We start from the raw sequence: 20,774 nt of genomic DNA, 5'->3' as shown, positions 1-20,774 counted from the left end.
TTATAGTAATCGTCCTTTGCTTTTTTATTAGCAATGCTTTACATTTTTTATTTTCCTTTAAAACATGTTTTCTGTGTTTTTAGTGATGTGGAGAAAGAGTTAAATATGTCTTAATTTTATTTAATTAAGACATTTAAAAGAGCAAAGTGTAGACACATTCATTAGCCTAGCCTCACATATTGAAAGATCCAATAATGTTTGCTTCACCTATGAATTTTGTCCTGCTAAAAGTTTGCCAAAAACCCCACAAAGCTGTCATCTTTTGGATTATAAAACCTTCATAAGCAAGCCATGTGGGCCATGTCTGAGGCTCTTCGTCTAGGATGGTCACCATTTTGCAAAACATGACTATGTGCTTTGCTTGTGTTTTTATCTCAACACACACACACACACACACACACACAGAGAGAGAGAGAGAGAGAGAGAGAGAGAGAGAGAGAGAGAGAGATGAGACTCTCTTATCTCAATCAAATTTTATCAGATTTCACATCCAGATATATTGTCATTTTAAGGGACTTTCTACCATTTTAAAAGGCTTTCTGTAAAACTTTTTCTGGATAATTTTCTTAGAGTCACTTATTACTCTTTTCCTATAGTTTCCCTTCATCTGTCATCTTTCCATCCTTTCTATTCTGGCTTATTAATTCTCCTTATTCATTTATTAAGGACCTGTTATCTTGAGTCAGAACTCCACATATACTTTGGTCTTTCAGTAGAGTCTATCATTTATACTGTATTGTAATCACCAGGGGATTCCTAGGCATATTAAATATAAGAAACACATACAAATAAAGATGTTATTAAGTTGCTATCCATGTATTTTCACACAATTTGAAATTCTGAAAGCAGTTTGGGATGTGTTGTTATGCAGACAGTTTGGGGGACTTATATCCTACACTGTAAGAGCTCCAGAGGCAGCAATATGAAGTGTGTAGATAGTGGGGAAAGTTTATTCTAGGTCTCTCAGACACTCTATTGGAAGGAAGACATAGACTAGAGGCTATACTGCTCCAGATACCATATTAATTTGTATTATTGCTCTCTTTCTTTGTGCCTTAGCCATACTATGCTTGTTAACGAATAATGATATATGAAATTTTAAACAAAGGCACCTTGTGGATTGCAGAGGAATTTCAGTCCATCAACATGCCTATTCTGGCAAGGGATCAAATCCAAAGAATTTCTAGGTCTGTGTGATATGGCTGGAATTCAGACACATCTTTAAAACCAGGAGGCAGAGGCAAGCAGATCTGAGTTTAAGGCCAACCTAGTATAAAAAAAGTTCCAGGGGCTGAGCCCCCACGGTCTGAGGTCACCAACCACCATCTTGGCTCCAGCAGCTCAGCCAGGGAAGCACCTGACCTGCAGGGAGTCCAAGGTTGCCAGCCACCATCTTGGCATAGGCAGCTCAACCAGGCACGCAGAAGGTACCAGCGTGAGGGATTGCCCAGGACACATCTTGCCTGAGTTCCTTCCCCACCAGGGAGCCGGGCAGCTCTACAGCTGCCTGGGCATGCATCCTGCAGGAGAGCATCTGACCTGCAGGATGTCCCGTGGTTACACTGAGCCCCGCTGTCCGAAGTCACCAGCCACCACCTTGGCTCCAGCAACTCACCCAGGGAAGCACCTGACCTGCAGGGACTCCCGCAGTTAGAGAGAGCCCTGGTCCAAGGTCACCAGCCACTATCTTGGCTCCAGAAGCTCAGCCAGGGAAGAGCCTGACCTGCAGGGAGTCCCACAGTTAGACAGAGCCCTGTGGTCTGAGGTCTTCAGCCACCAGCTTGGTGCAAGCAGCTCAACCAGGCCCACAGGAGATTCAAGCATCAGCCAGTGACAACAGGACTAACTAATGCCAGAGATAACCAGATGGCAAAAGGCAAATGCAAGAACGTTTCTAACAGAAATCAAGGCAATATGGCAGCATCTGAACCCAAGTCTCCAACAACAGCAAGTCCTGGATACCCCAACACACCAGAAAAACAAGATTTGGATTTAAAATCACTGGTCATGATGCTGTTAGAGGAACACAAGAAGGACATAAATAAATCTCTTAAGGAAATACAGTGGAACATTAATCATTTAGAAACGCTTATAATGGAAACACAAATCACTTAAAGAAATTCAGGAGACTATGGCTCAACAGATAGAAGCCAATAAAGAGGAAATGCAAAAATCACTGAAAGAAATGAAGGAGAAATTGAGTCAACAGGCAGAAGTCATGAAAGAGGAAACACAAAAATATACTAAAGAAATACAAGAAAATACAAACAAACAAGTGAAGGAACTGAGCAAAACAATCCAGGATCAAAAAAGAGAAGTAGAAACAACTAAGAAATCACAAAGAGAGACAACGTTGGAGACAGAAAACCTTGGGAAGAAATCAGGGGCCATAGACACAAATATCAACAACAGAATACAAGAGATGGAAGAAAGAATCTCAGATGCTGAAGATACCATAGAAACCATTGAATCAACAGTCAAAGAAAATGCAAAAAGCAAAAAGCTTGTAACCCAAAACATCCAGGAAATCCAGGACACAATTAAAAGACCAAACCTATGGATTATAGTTATAGATGAGAGTGAAGATTTACAACTTAAAGGGCCAGCAAATATCTTCAACAAAATAATGGAAGAAAACTTCCCTAACCTAAAGAAAGAGTTGCTCATGAATATACAAGAAGCCTACAGAACTCCAAACAGACTGGACCAAGACAGAAATACCTCCTGTCACATAATAATCAAAACCCCAAATGTACTAAGCAAAGAGTGAATATTAAGAGCAGTAAGAGTAAAAGGGCAAGTAACATATAAAGGAAGACCTATCAGAATTATACCAGACTTCTCACCAGAGACCATGAAAGCTAGAAGGTCCTGGGCAGATCTCATGCAGACTCTAAGAGAACACAAATGCCAGCCAAGATTACTATACCCAGTAAAACTCTCAATCCCCATATATGGAGCAAACAAGATATTTCATGATAAAAACCAAATTTATACAATATCTTTCCTCAAACCGAGCCCAACAAAGGATAGTAGGTGAAAAACACCATTACAACGAGGGAAACTACACACTGGAAAAAACAAGATAGTAAACTTCTTTCATCAAGCCCAAAAGAAGATAACCACTCAAATATAAAAATAACATCAAAAATAGCAGGAAGTAATAATCACTTCTCCTTAATATCTCTTAACATCAATGGACTCAGTTCCCCAATAAAAAGACATAGACTAACAGACTGGAAACATAAACAGGACCCAACATTTTGCTGCTTAGAGGAAGCACACCTCAGGGTCAAAGACAAACACTACCTCAGAGTAAAAGGCTGGAAAACAGTTTTACAAGAAAATGGTCTTAGGAAACAAGACAGAGTAGCCATTCTAATATCAGATAAAATTGACTTTCAACCTAAAGTCATCAAAAGAGACATGGAAGGACACTTCTTGCTGGTCAAAGGAAAAATCCACCAAGAAGAACTCTCCATTCTGAATATCTATGCTCCAAATCCAAGATCACCCTCATAAATGAAACTTTACTAAAGCTCAAAGTACACATTGCACATAGTACAATAATTGTCGGTGTCTTCAATACTCCACTCTCCTCAATGGACAGATCAAGAAAACAGAAACTAAACAGGGACACAGTGAAACTAATTGAAGCTTTGGACCAATTGGATTTAACAGATATATACAGAGAGAAGAAGGTTTATGGGACATATGGGAAGGGGGGATCCAGGAAAGGGGAAATCATTTGGAATGTAAACAAAGAATATAGAAAATAAAAATATTTTTTAAAAAAGAACATTTCATCCTAAAGCAAAAGAATATAACTTTTTCTCAGGACCTCATGTTATCTTCTCCAAAATCGACCATATAATTGGTCACAAGACAGACCTCAACAAATATAAGAAGATCAAAATAATCCCATGCCTCCTATCAGACCACTAAAGAGTGGTCTTCAATAGCAACAAAAACAACATGGGACACAATGAAAGCCCTGAGGAAAACTCATAGCCCTGAGTGCCTCCAAAAAGAAAATGGAGAGAGCATACACTAGCAGCATAAGGCATGCCTGAAAGCCCTGGAGCAAAAAGAAGCTAATTCACCCAGGAGGAATTGGAGACAGGAAATCATCAATCTCATGGCTGAAATCAATCAAGTAGAAACAAAGAGAACCATACAAAGAATCAACAAAACCAGGAGCTGGTTCTTTGAAAAAATCAACAAGATAGATAAACCCTTAGCCAGACTAACCAAAGGGCACAGAGACAGTATCCAAATTAACAAAATTAGAAATGAAAAGGGTGATATGACAACAGAAACTGAGGAAATTAAAAAAAAATCATCAGATCCTATTACAAAAGTCTTTATGCAACAGAACTTGAAAATCTTGAGGAAATGGACAAATTCCTATACAGATACCAAATACCAAAATTAAATCAGTATCAAATAGATCATCTAAACAGTCCCATAACCCCTAAAGAAATAACAGGGGTCATAGAAAGTCTTCCAACCAAAAAAAGCACAGGACCAGATGGTTTTAGTGCAGAACTCTATCAGACCTTCAAAGAAGACCTAACACCAATACTCTTCAAATTATTCCACAAAATAGAAACAGAAGGAACACTACCCAATTCCTTCTATGAAGCCACAATTACTCTGATAACAAAACCACACAAAGATCCAACAAAGTAGGAGAACTACAGGTCAATATCCCTTATGAATATTGATGCAAAAATACTCAATAAAATTCTGGCCAATCAAATCCAAGAACACATCAAAATGATTATTCACAATGATCAATTAGGTGTCATCACAGGGATGCAGGGATGGTTCAATATATGGAAATCTGTCAATGCGATTCACTACATAAACAAACTGAAAGAAAAAAACCACATGGTCATTTCATTAGATGCTGAAAAAGCATTTGACAAAATCCAGCATCCTTTCATGCTAAAAGTCTTGGAAAGAACAGGAATTCAAGGCCCATAACTAAACATAATAAAAGCAATATACAGCAAACTGGTAGCCAACCTCAAACTAAATGAAGAGAAACTTGAAGCAATCCTACTAAAATCAGGGACTAAACAAGACTTCCCCCTCTCTCCATATCATTTTAAATATAGTACTTGAAGTAGCTAGAGCAATTAGACAACATAAGGAAGTCAAAGGGATACAAATTGGAAAGGAAGAAGTCAAACTATCACTCTTTGCAGATATGATAGCATACTTAAGTGACCCATAAAACTCTACCAGAGAACTACTACAGTTGATAAACAACTTCAGCAGCAAAGTGGCAGGTTATAAAATCAACTCAAGCAAATCTGTAGCCTTCCTATATTCAAAGGATAAGCAGGCTCAGAAAGAAATATAAATGACACCTTTCACAATAGCCACAAACAATATAAAGTATTTTGGGGTGACTCTAACCAAAGAAGTGAAAAATCTTTATGAGAAGAACTTCAGGTCTCTGAAGAAGGAAATCGTAGAAGACCTCAGAAAATGGAAAAATCTTCCATGTTCATGGATCGGCAGGATTAATATAGTAATAATGGCCATCTTACCAAAAGCAATCTACAGATTCAATGCAATCCCTATCAAAATCCTAACTCAGTTCTTCATAGAGTTAGCAAGAGCAATTCTCAAATTCATCTGGAATAACAAAAAACCCAGGATAGCTAAAACTATTCTCAACAGTAAAAGAACTTCTGGGGGAATCAGTGTACCAGACCTCAAGCAGTACTACAGAGCAATAGTGTTAAAAACTACATGGTATTCTTACAGTTAGTTGACAGGCAGGTAGATCAATGGAATAGAACTGAAGACACAGAAATGAACCCACACACCTATGGTCACTTGATCTTTGACAAAGGAGTTGAAACCATCCAGAGGAAAAAACATGGCCTTTTCAACAAATGGTGCTGGCTCAACTGGAGGTCAGCTTGCAGAAGAATTCGAATTGATCCATTTTTATCTCCTTCTATTAAGTTCAACTCCAAGTGGATCAAGGACCTCCACATAAAACCTGACACACTGAAACTAATAGAAAAAAAACTGGGGAAGACCCTTGAGGACATGGGCACAGGCAAAAAGTTCCTGAATAGAACACCAATAGCTTATGCTCTAAGATCAAGAATTGACAAATGGGACCTCATAAAATTACAAAGCTTCTGTAAGGCAAAGGACACTCTCCAATGGATAAAACAGCAAGAAACAAACTTGGAAAATTTCTTCACCAACCCTACATCCGACAGAGGGCTAATATCCAATATATATAAAGAACTGAAGAAGTTAGATGCCAGAGAGGCAAATAACCTTATTAAAAAATGGGGTTCAGAGCTAAACAAAGAATTTTCACCTGAAGAAATTCAGATGGCTGAGAAGCACCTTAAAAATTTTTCAACATCATTAGTCATTAGGGAAATGCAAATCAAAACAACCCTGAGATTTCACCTTATACCAGTTAGAATGGCTAAGATTAAAAGTTCAGGAGAGAGTAGGTGTTGGCGAGGATGTGGAGAAAGAGGCACACTCCTCTACTGCTGGTGGGAATGCAAGTTGGTACAAACACTCTGGAAATCAGTCTGGTTGTTCCTCAGAAAACTGGCCATAACACTTCTGGAGGACCTTGCAATACCACTCCTGACCATATACCCAGAGGATTACCTGGCATGCAATAAGGACACATGCTCCACTATTTTCATAGCAGCCTTATTTATAATAGCCAGAAGCTGGAAGAACCCAGATGTCCTTCAATGGAGGAATGGATACAGAAAATGTGGCATATTTACATTATGGAATACTACTCAGCAATTAAAAACAATGAATTCATGAAATTCTTAGGCAAATGGTTGGATCTGGAAAATATCATCCTAAGTGAGGTAACCCAATCACAAAAGAACACACATGGAATACAGTCACTGATAAGTGGATGCTAGCTCAGAAACTCTGAATACCCAAGACACAATTCACATATCAAATCACTCCCAAGAAGAAGGAAGGAGAGGGCCTTGGTCCTGGAAAGGCTTGGTGCAGCAATGTAGGGGATTACCAGGACAGAGAAAGAGGAGGGGGTTGACAGGAGAATGGGCAGAGGGAAGAGGGATTAGGGAACTTATGGGGAGGGGGGAACCAGGAAAGGGAAAATCATTTGGAATGTAAACAAAGAATATAGAAAGTAAAGAAATGTAATAATAATAATAATAATAATAATAAAAACAAGTTCCAGGTAACGAAAAGCTTAAGTCCAGGTACGGCCATACTGCCTTTAATCCCAGCACTCAGGAGACAGAGACTTGGAGGTCTCTGGGTTCCCTTTAGTCAGTTGAGTTCAGTGAGAGGAGTATAGTCACTTCTATTCAGTTCATGGAATTCAGAGGAAGGTTGTAGAAAGAGAGTAATTTGTGATAAGCTGAGATAAACCAGATTGAATCAATCAGTTTGGAGAGGAGTTTAGGCCAGAAGAGCTGATTTGAACCAGCCAGCCTGAGTTCAGATAGAACTAGAAACAGTGAGCTTATTTATTCAGCAGCAAGCAACCAAGATGGCAATTACATCTGGCCAATAAAGCATAGTTTTATAGTAGATACAAGCTGAAAGTCAGCCACATACATGAATTCTTTCTTCAGTAATAGTTGAAAATACTTTTTTTTATTCGATATATTTTTTATTTACATTTCAAATGATTTCCCCCTTTCTAGCCCCCCACTCCCCGAAAGTCCCATAAGCCCCCTTCTCTTCCCCTGTCCTCCCACCCACCACCCCTTCCCACTTCCCTGTTCTGGTTTTGCCGAATACTGCTTCACTGAGTCTTTCCAGAACAAGGGGCCACTCCTCCTTTCTTCTTGTACCTCATTTGATGTGTGGATTATGTTTTGGGTATTCCAGTTTTGTAGGTTAATATCCACTTATTAGTGACTGCATACCATGATTCACCTTTTGAGTCTGGGTTACCTCACTTAGTATGATGTTCTCTAGCTCTATCCATTTGCCTAAGAATTTCATGAATTCATTGTTTCTAATGGCTGAATAGTACTCCATCTACTAGTAAAAACCAGATGATAACCTACTCAGTGCTTGTTTGGTCAATCTTCTAAGTGTTTGCATTTTATAATCTTTCATTTCGCATATAACCTGCTATGATGTTCATTGTAGATGAGGAAACTGAAGCTCAGGGTCATTAAGTTGTTGTATTCCTATAGATGGTGGCATCAGTGCTTGAAATCTTGGATCCAGACAGTTGGATTCAACTAAGTCCTGATGGCACACAACCTCCTTGTTGTGGTCTTACTCTCTATCACCTTTCACATGCCCTGGAGCCTTGGTCTGGAGCACTTTCAGTTGAATCCAGTGTGTCTGGAAACATGGCTTATAAATGCTCACCCTTGTCTCCCATGTCAAAACACTAGTCAGATGTGGACCAATGCAGCCTGGTTCAGTGGAATGTTTACTGCAATAAAGATGTCTTATATGAAATATTGTATGGATTTAGTTATAAATTCTCCTCATAAAAGTCTGTAATGGTTAGAAACAATTTCTGAATTTAATATCATTAGTAAGGAAATAGTCATTTAACCAATGCTATACTGTCATTTAGAAAAGATTTGACTACCTTTATCTATTGATTTATGGACCATACATTCATGTATGCACTACTTTTTAACTCTGTCACACACCTCATAAAGTGAGCAGGGCCAATTCCCAAATGATGAAGCAGTTTGCTCCCTTCCCAGAGGGACTGTCTCTTTCCTGCTGAACAGATGGAGTGTTTTAAACCTCATACCCCATCTCATATGAATTCACTTTTGGCTGGGGTCATATTTTCCAGGTTCTATTCAAAATTTTAGTTGTGTTTTTAAAGAGTGACCTATTATATTAACAAAGGGGTGAAGCTGTTCTTAAAATAAAAACATGACTTTTGGCTCAATTCTGCCATATCTAAGCCAAATACACATGTATCTGGAGAACAAGATTTAATTTTCCTGTATTTTATAGTTATTTTTCATCAATTCATTTCTCTTCTATATGACTTCTAATTTCAAATCTCTCATATTTGAGAATACAATAATATATGTTCTGAAGAGTAACAAATAATCATACAGATAATACATCTGGTCTTACTGAGGGACCAAATGTGTGGGAATATGATGTGTTTGTGTGTGTGTGTGTGTGTGTGTGTGTGTGTGTGTGTTGAATAAGATGGTTTCCTGTAAATAAATTCTGGCCAATATTGAATGGAAAAACAACAAACTTTGTGCTTTAATTATCTGGAAAAGACTGTCACTATGCATCAGTCATATTTATAGATTAGAAACTAGGGAGGAAAAGGTTCACAGACTGAAAAAGGTTAAAATAGAATGTAACCAAAAGAATATGGATAAGGGAGAGATTTTTTTTTCCCCTTTGAGACTTAAATAAACTGAAAAAACCTGCCCTTCACTTAGATGGATTGAATCCAGGTTTTCCTTTAAAAAAAAAAAAAAGACATTGGAGACCTTCACCTCAAATAGCAAAGGTCTCTTATATTGAGCCTTGTGTAGGTGGGATCAGGTTTCCCTACTTGCAAACAAGATTGAATTGGAAACCAGCCTGAACTCCTATCCCCATTCCACTTCCCACCCCCACCTGGAACTGAACCCAAGCAATAATGTCAAAGTTTCAAATCTTAAGTACAACTAAGATATCATAGCCTTCCCCCAGTCAGAGAAAATGAAGTGCTCCCAATCATTTTTTAAAAATAGAGCCAGTTAAAATCTTCTTGAACTTGAATTTTCAACACTCTAAGTAGATAGAGTATTGTGTCAGTTTTGAGTTCACTGGGCACATGGTTTTTATCTGTATTGATCTGAATAGAAAGAATTCAGATTTGGAAATGAGGGAGCTTTATTTAATAGGGTTGGGGAAGGGAAGTCCTACTTTCAGTATGTGTGTGTGTGTGTGTGTGTGTGTGTGTGTGTGTGTGTGTGTGTGTGTGTGTTAGTACAGACAGTGTGTACAGATCAGGGTCAATGTGATACTCATTAAATCACCTACAGTCGAGTTAAAATTGACAACAAAATAACTTGCCACTTAGCCTTTAATTTTAGCAGAAGCTAATTATACAGTTGAGGGGTACTCTCTCTTACGTGTTTACTATGCAAGCACTTTGTTTTAATGCCTTCCCAAGCAACACAAAATGTTCATTTATCTAGCACTCAAATGCCACTGCAAAAACCACTTTGGTACGAAATTTCCTGAGGGACACTCCCTACAACAAACATCATGGTGATTACCTCATGTTTTGAGCATCTGGAAAGCACATGAAAAGTTTCCAAAACGAAATAAGCCTTGGGACTTGGATACAATAAGTGACTTGCTAAGTGAGTTTAACTGTTCAATCTAAGTGACTACAGTGTTGGTACAATTGTGTGCCACGTTAGACTTTTCTTTTTCCTACCCACTGCTCTTGGTGAACTCCATGTAGCTATATGTGTTCTCAAGAAATCTGTTATCTCTGATTTGTATTAATCTGCTTTCAAAAGCTTGAATTTCTTTCATGAAGGCTGAAAGTCTTAACAAGCAGAGCACAAAGCCAGTGGAAATAGAAACATACAGAACAGAAGGATTGAGGCTGAAAATGAGCAAAAATTGAATCCCACTTTAAAGCGGAATTTGAAATATGAAGTGTCATTTGCTTGTGGATGTTGGTGGGAGATTAATCTTTTCCAAGTTTCAAATTAAAAGGGTTTCTAGCAGGAAAGAATAGTTCAAGGAAAACAAACTCAAACTGCCATAAATGTGAGGCAAAATTATTCTGAGTAGTAATGAGAGACATTTGGAAGTAATAGTGTTGTATGCTTCCCGAGCCCTTGCTGGATTCTACAACAGCAACCCTTTCTTCTTTTTCTAAGAGAAAACCTTTTGAACTTTCCTAACTCTATTCATTTGTGTTGATGCAGTTTTTCAAGGCTAAAAAGGCTGTCTGGATGTAACTGACACTCCTTTCTAGGCATAGATTATGTTTCCTAAGCAGATTACTGTTTTCCTGATTCCTCTCCACTGTTCTTCCTCACTGATGAGTCATTACATTGTGGGTTACCACTTTAGGTCATCTAAGAAGATCTCTATACATTACCATGACGGGAATCTGTCACGTTCGAATGGCCCTTATTTTGAAGCTTGTGATCTGTTGTTGGGATAGTCAGCACCCTTTGACCTTTATGGTGTAACTCCTTTTTAGACTGCATATGTCCCTTTAGACTCTTGATTAGACAGAGTGATTAAATTTCCCGGATATGTTCACTTACATTTAATGTTTTTGGACATTAATTTTAACGCTCACTTTCCTTGAAAAGGTGTTAAGTGACCTAAACAGATAGAAAAGAGCCCAGGGACATAAAGCAGTCCGTGTGTGTGTGTGTGTGTGTGTGTGTGTGTGTGTGTGTGTGTGTGTGAGGGGGTGTCGCTGCTACATTTTCCATCTATTTTCACTTGAGGAGCTCCTGACTTTTCTTGGTTTCTGGAAAGGTTGTGAGTGAGTGGCAACATAATGTGAAAGGGAAAGTGACGACCAAATGGGCGAGCATCATCACAGTGCAGACCTCGGAAATTATTGGGAGAAACATTTCATTTCTGAAAATAAATCTGGTTTGCTACTAAAATAACAAAAGCAATTCCCCCCAAAGCAAAGCAATTCCATACATGATTATTTCTTTTCATGGCCAATGCCAAAGAAAGCAATAGACCATTTTTAATCTCCAAAATTGGCATGGTTTCTGTGACTTGCTTTTCAGAGACAAGGATTTCACATTCAGCTCATGACTGGTACCTGAAAATCACATCTCAAGATGAAAATGTCAATTGACCCTCAATAACCAGTGCTAGGAAAAAAATAAATTTTAATCTGTGATAGCTCTGCTTCCTGAAATCATTATGGTGCCCTCAATATATATTAAAATGCATGTTAAAATAAAGATCACCAAGAAAATATTTTAATTCCTATTTAGCAAGAGCATAATCAATCATGTAAGAACCAATAATGAGCTTGATGTGATCTAACTAATGAAATTTTTACTAAGTTGACAAATACTAGGAAAGGACACTCAGCTAATTACTATGAACTTGTTTCACATCATAAACTTCTTTCAGAAGAAAAACAGGTAATAAGGCATTCCCTTTTCCAATTTATAATAGGTTTTACAGTTATCTAAACATAGCTTAAGTTTTCTAAATATATGATAATAGTATATGAAGAGTAGATCATGGGCCTGTTTGGTACTCATTTGGGGAGTAGGATCTAATGACACCAACATGGAAAAGGCAGGATAATTACAGAAGGTAGTATATAAAACACGTATGATAACTAAAAATAATGTCTAAAGGATAAATGTGATCTCTTTCTCTGTGACACACACACACACACACACACAGACAGAGAGAGAGAGAGAGAGAGAGAAGAGAGAGAAGAGAGAGAGGAGAGAGGGGGAGTCAACTAATTATATGGTAGCGTTAACATTAGAATTTGGTGTGAATTCAATTGTCATGAAGCCAAAATGAAGGAAAAGAGAGTTAACAGAATTACCAACTTTGAGCAAAGGCATGAAGGAAAGGAGGTTGATGGTATATGGAACAGATGGAGATGAATAGTGTAACCTATTCATCAAAGGACTTGTGTAATGTAAGACTGGAAGGGTAATTTGAAGGCTAGTCATAGAATAACCTTGAAAGGTCTAGCTAAAGCAAAAGTCAGTTGTAACTTTCCCAGTCATTTTCCTCCTCCAAATTATGGTCACATTCAGTCATCTAAAATAAGAGTATAAAATTGGCAAGACATAAGGTAGCCTTTTAGAGTAATATGGTTTTAATTTAGTAGTTATTATTAATAAGAAGAAATGTACCCTAAAACAAGTTTCTACTCTGCTATATATTTTACTTTAGCAGAGATTTAAATTAGTATCAGTTTATGACTGCTCTGTAAAAAAATGTTGACAAAACAAACTGCTAACTAAAGTTTTTTCACAGTTGTGTAGTCAAACAAATATTCATTCAGCATGCCCTCATTTCATGTGGCATGCACACTCATTTGCCAGGTCTTGGGATTAAAAATAGCTAAAGTTGTGGAGAATAACAAAAATAAATAAAGACATGCCCTTTGATCTCAAGGAGATCACCTAATATGTGGGCAGGAAGTGGAACATTCATTCCTACATGGAAGTCAGTGTGTATGCTGGGGGAGGGATTTCCAGGTCATCATAAGTGTGGCAGCAAGGTAGAAAAGAATGACATATGTTTGAGTAGGGTGAAGATTCTCATATGGAGGAAAACATGATCTGGATCTTATCCCTGTGAGAATAGTGCTTAGACATGAGTAAAAACATTGATGAAGAGAGAGCTTAAAGATGCCATAGCCAGAAGGCACCAAATGAATGTTCAGCTCTGAGCCAAGACCTGTGTAGTTTGGAGAGGTCATAGATGATACTTATGGGATCTTTGAGGTTGGATGAGAGTAAAGGTAAGGCAGAATTGGGTGAAATGAAACCCAGAATTATAAAAAGCAAAGAACATAGTTTTACTTTTATCTGGAAGCATGATTCATCCTTCCATGCATTATCAGGTATCCAAGAAGGGCTTGGAACACAGTCTTATAGAAGACATAGTTACTGATGCCAATTTCATAGTGGGTTGAATCAATCACCGACTTCTACTTAGTGTTAAGTATTCTGTAGACCACCTCCTTCACATACACATGGCCACAGAGTAATGATTAACAGGAGACCCGAATAACGGTCAGATATGCTGTGAAGAGGGGGTCGTGAACTTGGTGCTTTTTCTCTTTTCTAGTTTACTCATCGCATACCTCAGCTGTGTTCTGTTTCCCCAACCCTGCTCCCTCAGCCACCACAGGGGAACTGATGCCAATCTCTGCTCAGTGTTTGGTTGCAGTTCTAACTAATTGCAAGTGGCAGAGCTGAGATTGAGCCTTGATTGCTCAGAAACACATCAGTTATTTGATGAAGGAGGTAGAATTAAGTGTTGGGCATCTGTGGCCTGGTCTGCAAAGAAATTTGTAAAAACAGGCCTTGTAGCTGTTGGTGAGAGTGGCCACAAAGATTTTTTTTTCTTGCTGCAAATGCTCTTGACCTAGATGAAAAGTTGGACAGCAATTAAAAATATTTACATTCCTAGCCAAGTGGATTTTCTGAGGTTTGGCCTGAGGCCTGTTGATATAGAGGGGTAATCTCCAAGATTTAAATAATACCAACACGTATAGAAGGGTCATTGTGCTATTTTTCCCAGGTGTCACCTTGAAATCACACTGATCAAATGACAACTTCTAGAATTAAAACATTTTCTTGCTGATTTATTAAGGATAATTGTTACATAAAATAACAAATCAGTTGTTATAGGCTTCTAGTACAGCATCAATTTCTGAACTGAAACAGGTATTCATTATCACTCAAACAATTTCCCATGATCCACTTAAACAGTGAAGAAGCAGGTTGTCCACATCTCCTGTTTGTAGGAGATGAGAAATGGGCAGTCCTTGACTTTGCAATTCTTACTCACAGAGCACCTGTGAACGTTACATAGTTATGCACAGGATTTATTGATCAAAACAGCATTTTGAGGCAAGCATTTTTCGATTTACAGTGAAGAAATATGAAAAAGCTTCAAAGAAGCAACTGTTTTGTAATCATATTCCCATTATATCAAGTTCATGTATTAAATTACTATTTTAGTTTAATAATTTAAAAAGCTTAAAATATCTTTGTCTACTCATGTCATGATATTTAATTTGCATTCTTGCTATGTTGTGGCTAGAGAAATGGACTACATAACCATCTAAAATGCATGGATTGCCATCGCCTTCATTGTTTTGTCTTGCCTCCGAAACTGATTGAGTTTCTTGTCCTCCTTAACTGGCTTATTTGTAAGACTAATACTGTCCTGAGGAGAAAGGAGAATAGTGAAAAGGGGCCATGAGGAAGAACTTTGGAAACCAGGTAATTTTGGAGCTCTTGCTCTGGCTAAAGGGATTTTATGGAGAGGAGAAGGTGTCACCTTGAAAAATTATCGGTCTTTATAGTCTTCTGTACATATTCCCTGCTATCCTATCCTGTTTTTGCCCAGCCCCCATATTTATTATCTATTACCACTTGTAAACAATAATTTAGTCTCTTAGTAAATATCCAGACACACACACAAAATAAAACTATGACAAACAAGCAGAGAACTTGGTGGAAAGAAAGAGCCAAAAAGACCACACAGAATTCAACCTGGAACCTCTATTCTTTTAATCACTCTGCTTTAGCTAATTTAGTTAAATTAGCCTACACATCCCAACGTACCCCAACACATATTTGTCTTTTGCATCAAACTCCAAATAAATGAATCTGATCCTTGGGAATGAAGTGGTCAGAACTATGGACAGAGAAGGTTCAGAGAAGGTTAAATGGCTTATTCTTTGCTGGAAGCAGCTTTTCAAAAGGAAAAGTGTTGGTGATGTTTGCATCTATGACTCCTGATCTCTTTCCTAGGTTTTCTAGCTCCAGGGTTGTCTCCCTTTGTGATTTCTTTACTGTTTCTAGTTCCATTTTTAGATCCTGGATGGTTTTGTTCAATTGTTTCACCTGTTTGGTTGTGTTTTCCAGTAATACTTTAAGGGATTTTTGTGTTTCCTCTTTAAGGACTTCTGTTTACTTGTGTTATCTTGTATTTCTTTAAGTGAGTTATTTATGTCCTTCTTAAAGACCTCTATCATCATTATGAGAAGTGATTTTAAATCCAAATCTTGTGTTTCCAGTGTGATAGTGTATCCAGGAGAACTGGGTTCTGATGATGCCAAGTAACCTTGGTTTCTGTTGCTTATGTTCTTATGCTTGCTTCTCACCATCTGGTTATCTCTAGTTCTACCTGCCCTCACTGTCTCTGTCTGGAGCCTGTCCTTTCTTTGCTCCTAGTTGTGTTAAAACTTTTCAGAGACAAGTTGTCTTTGTGATCCTGTGATTCTGGGATCCTGTGATCCTGAGATCCTGGGTTTGTCAGAGATTATGGAATTCAAGCTCCCTTTGGGATCCTAAAATCCTGGTGTGACCAAGCTCCTGAGATCCTGTTGTGTCAGAGCTCCTGGGAGTTAAGCTTTCTCTGGGTGTTGCAGTGGTGGGTAGAGGGCCAGAGCTCTGGATCTGCTCAGGGCACAGGTGCAAGCTGTAAGACACCCATGCCTCCAGCTGGGAGTTGGGGGGATTTGTGTTTCCCTGATTCTGGTGGGGGTCCCAGTAACTCTAGGTGTTGTGAAAGATGGTGAGTCCTCTGCTCTGATCTTAAGTATGTCAGAGCTCCAGTGTTCCTGGGTGTGTATGATCTCCTGGGAGCTGAGCTTCCTCTGTGATCCTATGAACCTTCTATCCTGGGCCTTTCAGAGCACCTGGGAGTCAGGTTCCCTCTGGATGTTGTAGGACTGGGTGCAGAGCCAGTGCCCCAGGTCTGCTCCTGGTACAGATTCAAAATGGAGGGAACCCATGACAGTGGCTGGGCAGGGGTTCCTTTGTCCCTGGATCCCAGGGGACCCAGTTACTCTGGGTGTTGGAGCAGATGTTATGGCCTCTCCTGTGATCCTGCATGTCTCAGAGCACCTGGGAGTTGGGCTCCCTGTGGGTGTTGTAAGAGTGGGTACAGAACCAGCACCCCAGTTCTACTCCAAAAGGGAATTTTATAAGGGAATTGAGCCTGAGCAGTATGGATAAAATGATGCCTCCAACATAAGTCATCCTAGATAACTGTTTTGTTGGGAGAGGGGCCCTTCCATGTTTTCTTTTTTTTTTTTTAAATATTTCTATTTTCTATATTCTTTGTTTACATTCCAAATGATTTCCCCTTTCCTGGATCCCCCCCTCCCCATATGTACCATAAACCTTCTTCTCTCCATCCATTCTCCAATCACCTCCCTCCTTTTTATCTCTGTCCTTATATTCCCCTCCAATACTAGATCAATCCTTTCCAGGATCAGGACCTTCTCCATACTTCTTCATGGGAGTCATTTGTTATGCAATTTGTGCCTTGGGTATTCAGGGCTTCTGAGCTAATTAATATCCACTTATCAGAGATTGCAATCCATGCATATTCTTTTGTGACTGGGTTACCTCACATAGGATGATATTTTCCAGATAAAACCATTTGCCTAAAAATGTTGAGAATTCATTGTTTCTAATTGCTGAGTAGTATTCCATTGTGTAAATATACCATATTTTCTGTATCCATTCCTCCTTTGAGGGGCATCTGGGTTCTTTCCAGCTTCTGGCTATTATAAATAAGGCTGCTATGAACATAATGGAGCATGTGTCTTTATTGCATGCCGGGGAATCCTTTGGGTATATGCCCAGGAGAGGTATAGCAGGGTCCTCCGGAAGTGTCATGTCCAGTTTTCTGAGGAACTGCCAGACTGATTTCCAAAGTGGTTGAACCATTTTACAGCCCCACCAGCAGTGGAGGAGTGTTCCTCTTTCTCCACATCCTCTCCAACACCTGCAATCACCTGAGTTTTTTATCTTAGCCATTCTGACTGGTGTAAGGGGAAATCTCGGGGTTGTTTTGATTTGCATTTCCCTAATGCCTAGTGATATTGAGCACTTCTTAAGGTGCCTCTCCGCCATCCAAGTTTCTCCAGGTGAAAATTCTTTGTTTAGAACTGTACCCCATTTTTAATAGGGTTATTTGGTTCCCTGGGGTCTAACTTCTTGTGTTCTTTGTATATATTGGATATTAGCCTTCTATCAGATGTAGGGTTGGTGAATATCCTTTCCCAATTTGATGGTTGCTGTTTTGTCCTTTTAACAGTGTCCTTTGCCTTACAGAAACTTTGTAATTTTATGAGGTCCCATTTGTCAATTCTTGATCTTAGAGCATAAGCTATTGGTGATCTGTTCAGGAAATTTTCCCCTGTGCCCATGTCCTCTAGGGTCTTCCCCCGTTTCTTTTCTATTAGTTTCAGTGTGTCTGGTTTTACATGGAGGTCCTTGATCCACTTGGAGTGAAGTTTAGTACGTGGAGATAAGAATGGATCAATTCGCATTCTTCTGCATGCTGACCTCCAATTGAACCAGCAACATTTGTTGTAAAGGCTATCTTTTTTCCATTGGATGTTTTTGGCTACTTTGTCGAAGATCAAGTGACCATAGGTGTGTGGATTCATTTCTGGATCTTCAATTCTATTCCATTGGTCCACTTGTCTGTCACTGTGCCAATGCCATGCAGTTTTTAACACTATTGCTCTGTAGTATTGCTTGAAGTCAGGGATACTGATTCCCCCAGAATTTCTTTTGTTGTTGAGAATAGTTTTAGCTATCCTGGGTTTTTTGTTATTCCAGATGAATTTGAGAATTGCTTTTTCTAACTCTGTGAAGAACTGAGTTGGAATTTTGATGGGGATTGCATTGAATCTGTGGATAGATTTTGGCAAGATGGCCATTTTAACTATACTAATCCTGCAGATCCATGAGCATGGCAGATTTTTCCATTTTCTGAGGTCTTCTTCGATTTCCTTCTTCAGAGACCTGAAGTTCTTGTCATATAGATCTTTCACTTGTTTGGTTAGAGTCACACCAAGATACTTTATATTGTTTGTGGCTATTGTGAAGGGTGTCATTTCCCTAACTTCTTTCTCAGCCTGCTTATCCTTTGAGTATAGGAAGGCAACTGATTTTCTTGAGTTGATTTTATAACCAGCCACTTTGCTGAAGTTGTTTATCAGCTGTAGGAGTTCTCTGGTGGAGGTTTTCGGGTCACTTAAGTAGACTATCATGTCATCTGCAAATAGTGATAATTTGACTTCTTCCTTTCCAATTTGTATCCCCTTGACCTCCTTATGTTATCTAATTGCTCTAGCTAGAACTTCAAGTACTATATTGAAAAGATATGGAGAGAGAGGACAGCCTTTTCTAGTCCCTGATTTTAGTGGGATTGCTTCAAGTTTCTCTCAGTTTAATTTGATGTTAGCTACCGGTTTGCTGTACATTGGTTTAATGATGTTTAGGTATGGGCCTTGAATTCCTGTTCTTTCCAAGACTTTTAGAATGAAAGGATGATGAATTTTGTCAAATGATTTTTCTGAATCTAATGAGATGATCAAATGGTTTTTTCTTTGAGTTTGTTTATGTAGTGTATAGCATTGATGGATTTTCTTATATTGAACCATCCCTGCATCCCTGAGATGAAACCTACTTGATCATGGTGGATGATGGTTTTGATGTGTTCTTGGATTCGTTTGGCAAAAATTTTATTAAGTATTTTTGCATCACTATTCATTAAAGAGATTGGCCTGAAGTTCTCTTTCTTTGTTGGATCTTTGTGTGGTTTTGGAATCAGCATAATTGTGGCTTCATAGAACGAGTTGGGTAGAATTTTATGGAATAGTTTGAAGAGTATTGGTGTTAGGTCTTCTATGAATGTCTGATAGAATTCTTCACTGAAGCCATCTGGTCCCGTGCTTTTTTTGGTTGGGAGACTTTCTATGACCCTTTTTATTTCTTCAGGTGTTATGGGCCTGTTTAGTTGACCTATTTGATCCTGATTTAGTTTTGGTGTCGGATATCTGTCTAGGAAACTGTCCATTTCCTCCAGATTCTCCAGTTGTGTTGAGTATAGGCTTTTGCAGTAGGATCTAATGATTTTTTGAATTTCCTCAGTTTCTGTTGTAATATCTCCCTTTTCATTTCTTAGTTTGTTAATCTGGATACTGTCTCTGTGCCCTTTGGTTAGACTGGCTAAGGGTTTATCTATCTTGTTGATTTTCTCAAAGAACCAGCTCCTGGTTTTGTTGATTCTTTGTATGGTTCTCTTTGTTTCCACTTGATTGATTTCGGCCCTGAGTTTGATGGTTTCCTGCCTTCTACTCCTCCTGGGTGAAATAGCTTCTTTTTGTTCCCGGGCTTTCAGGTGTGTCCTTAAGCTGTTAGTGTATGCTCTCTTCATTTTCTTTTTGGAGGCACTCAGGGCTATGAGTTTTCCTCTTAGCACTATTTTCATTGTGTCTCATAGATTTGGGTATGTTGTGTCTTCATTTTCATTAAGTTCTAAAAAGTCTTTAATATCTTTCTTTATTTCTTCCTTGACCTAGGTATCATTGAGTAGAATATTTTTCAGTTTCCACGTGTATGTGGGTTTTCTGTTGTTTTTGTTTTTGTTTTTTGCTATTGAAGACCACTTTTACTCCATAGTGATCTGATAGGAGGCATGGGATTAGTTCGATCTTCTTATATTTGTTGAGGTCTGTCTTGTGACCAATTATATGGTCGATTTTGGAGAAGGTACCATGAGGTGCTGAGAAAAAGGTATATTCTTCTGCTTTAGGATAGAATGTTCTATATATATCTGTTAAATCTAATTGGTCCAAAGCTTCAATTAGTTTCACTGTGTCCCTGTTCAGTTTCTGTTTTTCTGATTGGTCCATTGAGGAAAGTGCAGTGTTGAAGTCACCTACAATTATTGTGTTAGGTACAATGTGTGCTTTGAGCTTTAATAAAGTTTCTTTTATGAATGAGGGTGCCCGTGCATTTGGAGCATAGATGTTCAGGATTGAGAGTTCTTCTTGTTGTATTTTTCCTCTGACCAGAAAGAAGTGTCCCTCAGAGTCTCTTTTGATGACTTTGGGTTGAAAGTCAATTTTATCTGATATTAGAATGGCTACTCCAGCTTAGACCATTTGCTTGTAAAATTGTCTTCCAGCCTTTTATTCTAAGGTAGTGTTTGTCTTTGACCGTTAGGTGTGTTTCCTGTATGCAGCAAAATGTAGGGTTCTGTTT

This window comes from Apodemus sylvaticus, chromosome X (assembly GCF_947179515.1).
Source record: "Apodemus sylvaticus chromosome X, mApoSyl1.1, whole genome shotgun sequence".
Taxonomy (NCBI): Eukaryota; Metazoa; Chordata; class Mammalia; order Rodentia; family Muridae; genus Apodemus; species Apodemus sylvaticus.
Note: the sequence above shows the minus strand (reverse complement) of the source record.